This window comes from Eulemur rufifrons, chromosome 2 (genome assembly GCF_041146395.1).
Source record: "Eulemur rufifrons isolate Redbay chromosome 2, OSU_ERuf_1, whole genome shotgun sequence".
Taxonomy (NCBI): domain Eukaryota; kingdom Metazoa; phylum Chordata; class Mammalia; order Primates; family Lemuridae; genus Eulemur; species Eulemur rufifrons.
Genome location: NC_090984.1, coordinates 56,284,164 through 56,290,024, shown reverse-complemented (window position 1 = coordinate 56,290,024; position 5,861 = coordinate 56,284,164). Strand labels below are relative to the sequence as shown.

Sequence of the window (5,861 nt, the reverse complement as noted above, 5' to 3'; positions counted from 1 at the left end):
TGGGTGGGAGATGGGAAGAGGGAAAGTCTGACATAAGGGTTTGAGTTTACGTGTGGATTCTATTTCTTGAGTTCTCCTTTGCTCCTTTTAGCAGTTATGATATAGAATGGCTAGAACGAGGGTGCAGGGGCAAAGGGAGCTGACCAGACCACCGGAGCGAAACAGCCAGCCTCTCCGGGTATCGCAGGCGTGGGAACCTTGGGAACCTGGGGAGTCCCAGACCCGCTCCCTTCCCCCATCGCTGCTGCTAACCAGTCCAGAGGGACGCTCTGAGAGGTGCCGGGGAACTCGCAAGCTGGGGACACGGAGCCGGGGATTGGTTGTTGTCCTGGCTGTCCGCCCTAGACCTAGCCTAGCTACCACCGCCTCTCACCCAGCAGCCTGGACCTGACGGTGCTGAGAGATCTTGCTGCGCCCCTGCCAGGCCCAGCGCTCGGCTGCTGATTGGGCTCCGCTGTCTCCCGCCCCGCCTCCCCATCTATCCGCCCAGGGCGCCGCTGCACGTTTCCATTGGCTGTGAGCCCTGCCGATCAGTCCACTGCTCACCTCCCCCAAACAGCCGGCCGGGCCGGCGCGTGCTAGGGAGGCGGAGCCTCTGGCCGGGGGCGGAGCGAGGGCGGGGCCTCGACGGAGGTTGGCGCAGCGGCGGCTTTGGGCTCTGGCTCTGGACTGGAGCGCGGCATCTTCCACACAGCCGCTACGGCTGCTGCACCTGGTCAGGTAAAGAGAGTCTTGTCTGTCCTACTGTCCTGCCGGCCGTCTGCCCCGCCTCCTCTTTCCGACCAAAGGCTGCCCGCTCCGCCTCCCTCTGGCTTCAGGGTTCTCAGAATGAGGCATCAAATCTATTTGCCCTGCTATCTTGTCTTCCTCCTCTTCTGCGTCCATTCCTCCAACTCCCCCACCAAGCTGCTTGAAGTGCTCTGCTGGGCCCTCAGGTCACTCCAGCGCTGCTCACTACAGAACTGCCCTTAACTCCCATGTCCCAGCCGTCTTGACCCCCCAGTGCAGACTCATTCCCAGCTTGGCATAGGAATGGTGGAAGGGTGGAAAGGTGGGGGAGGGAGGGATGCAGCGCTTTATTTTGAAGCTGGATGTGTTTAGATCAGAGGAGACGCACCACTGTGGGGTTGGATTGGGAACCGAAGCTGCTTCATGATTTTGACTGGCAATGACTGGAAGGATATCCGTTGCTGCTTTGTGCTTGTATTTATAGGTGACATCACCATCACAGTTTTCTTCTTTCATTATCACCACCATCACCACATCATCACCACCACTACGATCGGCCGCCGCCATCACATCTCTTTCTTCATCAAAGCTCTTCAAGTTCTGTTAAGACAGATTCTATTCAGGCATGTAAGTGCTGACTGCTTCCCCCCCATCCCCGCCCCGAAATAGCAAGCAATGTTTTTGCCCCCTGAGGCCAAAGCCAAGCCCTCATTTAACTCAAGGACAAGTAGCTGGGAGCAGAGTATGAGTTGCGAGGAGGGGGTTCCTTATCTTCATTGCAGTTGAGATTGTCAAAGAAAATCGTTTGTTTTAATCCACATTTCTACTTGCTGACTACTGCCGAGTCTCAACTTAGCTCTCACACACTCCTGATGGGCTGACCTGTGGTATAGACCTGTGCAATATCGGTATTTCAGTCATGGAGAGGTGAATGTCCAGACTCAAGCCTTTAAGAGGACCAGGTCAAGTAGCAGACAATCTGACTTTCTGCCACAGTGGCTCCAGTTTTACTAAAGCATGTTTACTCTCCACGTTTGCATATGGGGTATGTGTCATCATATGCCATGCCACCTTGAGGGACCTAAGTTCCTTGGAGAGAGAATTATGTTCTGTTGTCTACAGCAGGAAGCATCTTATTGGGCACACCACTGGGATTCAACAGCCATTGTTCAGCTTTTCTAGGGCTTACTGCAAGATCTCTTGGATCTCAGACTTATTAACCCGTTTTCAGGAAGGCAAATAGTAAAGCTGAGAATTGCATACCAGATTAACTGTCATTGTGGAAGATGTTGCTTTGAAAGTATTATAAAAGTCCCAGGTCTTCTTGATCTGAGATCTCTAAACATTACTCTCCTTTCTCTCAATGGTGTCACAGTCCAGTAGCAGGATCAATGAATAGTTAGACATATTGCAGGAACTAAGAAACGGTAGCCCCACTGGAGGGAAACAATGGATAAGCATTGAAAGGCAGTATATCACAATGGTTAAATTCATGAACCTGTCTGACATAGGTTCAAATCCTAGGCCAGCCATTTACTAGCTGAGTATTTTTGGCAAGCTGCTTACCTATTAAGCTTCAGTTTCTCATTTGTAAAATGGGGATAATATTACCTGCCTCATGGAAGAAGGTGTGAGGATTAAATAAGATAATATAGGTGAAATGCTTAGTAGTTCCTAGCATGTAATGAGTGGAGAATTAATGGTAACTGTTATCAACAATACTAGACAACAAAGATAATAAAGACCAGCATTCTGTCCCTAAAAGTATGAATTCTTTCTCATTGTCTTTCTCCACCCATTTTAGTCTCAGAGCTGATGCTAATGGGGGACGATAGTCTTCGGGTTTCTCATAGGACTGAATCTTAGAGGGGTGCCACTGATTGAAGCCACCCACATTTGGACAGACATTTCTCTCACCAGCCTTCACAAGTGCTTAGCAAGTTCTCAGTTAAGATACAGCTAAAGATGCAGCTTTAGATCAGGTTTCTGGGTCTCTGAGCCTGTCATTGGCTGCTTCTTTCTCTCTGGATGTTCAATGCACTGACTTGGTTAATTGTGCTTTTCACAAAATCACTAGTGAACACATTGGTTTCTGCCCAGGGGAAGCAAAATTGCTTTTCTTCAAATGTCCCCGGGAATTGAAGAAACTCTAACTGGCCAGCATGGAAGAACTTGTGTTTTACAATATTTTTCGTCCTTAAGAATAGTATATTTTTCCTTGCCCATGTAGAAAAAACAGCAATTCAATGATTACTGAGTATCTCTGTGGTTCAGTTTTGCCATTTAGAAAGGAAGGTTAATAGTCCTATCTGCTCTTTGGGGATACTTTGAAATGTAGAGTACATTGTCAGCTGGATGTGGTGGCTCACGCCTGTAATCCTAGCACTCTGGGAGGCTGAAGTGGGAAGATAGCTTGAGGTCAGGAGTTCAAGATCAGCCTGAGCAAGAGTGAGACCCTGTCTCTACAAAAAAAAAATAGAAAAATTAGCTGGGCATGGTGGTGCTTGCCTGTAGTCCCAGTTACTCAGGAGGCTGAGGGAGGAGGATCACTTGAGCCCAAGAGTTTGAGGTTGCAGTGAGCTATGGATGATGCCACTGCACTCTAGCGGGCAGTGACAGAGTGGGACTCTGTCTCGAAGAGGAAGGAAAAAAAAAAAAAATAGAATACATTGTCAATTATATTAGTTGGGATCCTTTCTGTTTTGTGAGATAGAAACCTAGCAGAAAGAATCCTAAGCAAAAATGAGCATTTTGGGCTCACATGGCTGAGCCATGGCCAGACTCTATTGCTTTGTGAGGAAGCTGGTCTACCCCCAGGTGGGTCCTGAGATTAGGATGTTTTTGAGATTGCTAGGTTGCTTTCTGTCTCTTTATCTCTGTCTCTCTCATTTGGTCTTCTAGTTCTGCTCTTCCTGTTGGCCTTACTCTTTCCTGTCACAGATCCTGTCCTCTCAGTGCCTACGGAAGCTCTAGATTTAGTGTTACAGCTTTTTTAGAATTTGTCTAGTAGGTTTTCTGGTTCTTACCAGAAAACCCAATAAAAAAAAAAAAGAAAAGAAAAAGAAAAAGAAACTCTGGATTCACATCCTCCTAGCTCTGTATCCCAAGTGTAGCTCCCTTCTTCTCCAATTCCAAAGTGAAAAATCCCAAGAAAGAACTGTGGTTGATGAGGTCTTAGTTCCAGGCTTACCCCTGCCTAGACTAAATGCTTTGGCCAAGGGAATGAGATCCCCCAGATCCCGTGATTGTCTCATAGCCTTGTCTTCCTCCCTTTCCAGACATAAAATTGGTGGAGCTGTTCCCAAAGCAAGGGGGAGTGGGAGCAGACTGGAACTTGATGTGACGATGGCAAACATCCTTGATGGAGAATTGAGAAATATGTCTCCCCTACCTCATATACCATGCCTTGAAATCTAGTTTTCTATTAAAGCTTTAGACTTATGCAGAGGATCTAAGCTATGGTGTGTTTTAGGTGATCTTATTTTTAATGGTTTTCTTATTAAAACTTTAGTTGTGTAACTGTGAAAATTCATCAGGGATATTTAATAACATGCAGTGATTCTAGTGTTGGTAGTTTAATGATGTTTGGGGGTTATTCATAATCCCTTGTTAGGACCTCATTTTAACAGTGGCCATTATTTTTAGATGTACATAGTCTCTGTCTTAAAAATCAGCTTAACTCTCAGCAGGGCCCAGCCTGTGTGCTGACAAAGTTACAGCCGTTAATCTGATTTGCTTGATCTTGCAGAGATGCTAAACCATGGGAATTGTATTCTCATGCAGCAAATATGAGCATGCACCAACAGGCTGGCCTTGTGAAGGAACTGAAACATCCCTGTGTTTAGCATCTGTGCTGAAGTGCTGACAAAGCAGTCGTCTGTATGCCTTGTAAAATAATAATTACTAAAGTGGGAAGATGTAAAGAAGGTTATGAACCTCCTTACCTTGTCAACATATAAAACCAAGGGCATGGGAAACGAACCATTCCCTCTTCCTCAGGTTTCTCAAGTCCTCTGGCTAAGAGTAAAAAATGTCCCCGAGTAACCTGGATTTCTGTATTTCTCTGGGCTTTGAACACATCTGCTTTAGTACCTGTGTGAATGAGGGTGGGGGAGGGAGAAGACAGTTGGACCTCCCCATGGACATCCTTACCTCACTGCTTCCCTGAAACGACCCAGACCTCTGTAATTCAACTCTGTAGGAAGCAGATTAAGGTTTTGTTTTTTTTTTTAAACTAATACACCTCTTATTTCCTTAACTTAATCAAAACTGACTTGTTTTATCTTCCATCTTATTGATACTATGCCTATTTCTCCTTTCTAACGTGTCATAGATCATTGTTGAAAACCAATGCCTTTCAAATCAAATACATTTTTTACCTTGGTCTTCCAAGTGACAGGCTCTTGAGCAAAATATTTTGGAGGCAAGGACTTTTTAACATCTGGACGTTAATTGAGAAGTAGCAGACACAACCAGAAGGCTGACTGGGGAGAGTGGATGAGGCTGCAAAAGTCAAGCAGCAGACACCATTATGTGGCTCCTGTCAGGGTGCTTGTACTAACATCCCTGCCATAGGCTTTCTACATTGCAGTAGGAGTGCTCTAGAGCATATTTTTATAAAAGAAACTCAGAGAACATGATAGGACCTGAAGACCAACATTTTAAAAATCCATCAAACAGAGCAGTGCTTGTTGTTAAACACCCCTTAGCCATAGTTCCCCTGGTTTTCTGTTTTTACCCATATGACTATCTATACACACTCATCCACGTGCTCTCTCCAGTGATGTCCTCTGTGAAACAGGGAAAGAAAAATCCAGATGTTTCAAGAGGAGAACCTGTCAATTTAGGAGAAACCCTCCCTGGTGATTTACTCACTGCGGTAATTTTGGGAAACCACAAAGGCTTCCCAAACCTTGATATTTGCACAAATGAAATTCAAATGAAATTGAACGAGTGGCATCATCTGTGGGTGAGAGAAAGTCCCTCTGAGCAGCACATGGGTGATTGTGACATTGTCTCATGCTCCCTGAAAGCTCTTCTTCAGTGTCCCAAGAACTCTTTTCAGGGTCTCAGTTTCTCTAAGTGTTAAACAGCAGGTTTTCTGCTCTTTGATGTTGTAAGGATTCTTGAGC

At 45.9% G+C, this 5,861-nt stretch overlaps 1 non-coding gene across 1 annotated transcript; it reads left to right on the top strand.

The window, feature by feature from the left end:
* The first annotated feature begins 3,705 nt into the window (after positions 1–3,705).
* On the top strand, positions 3,706–3,767 carry LOC138381107 (U7 small nuclear RNA). The gene has a single exon (XR_011233043.1). It is a non-coding gene; the product is annotated as a U7 small nuclear RNA (small nuclear RNA).
* Positions 3,768–5,861: the final 2,094 nt, after the last annotated feature.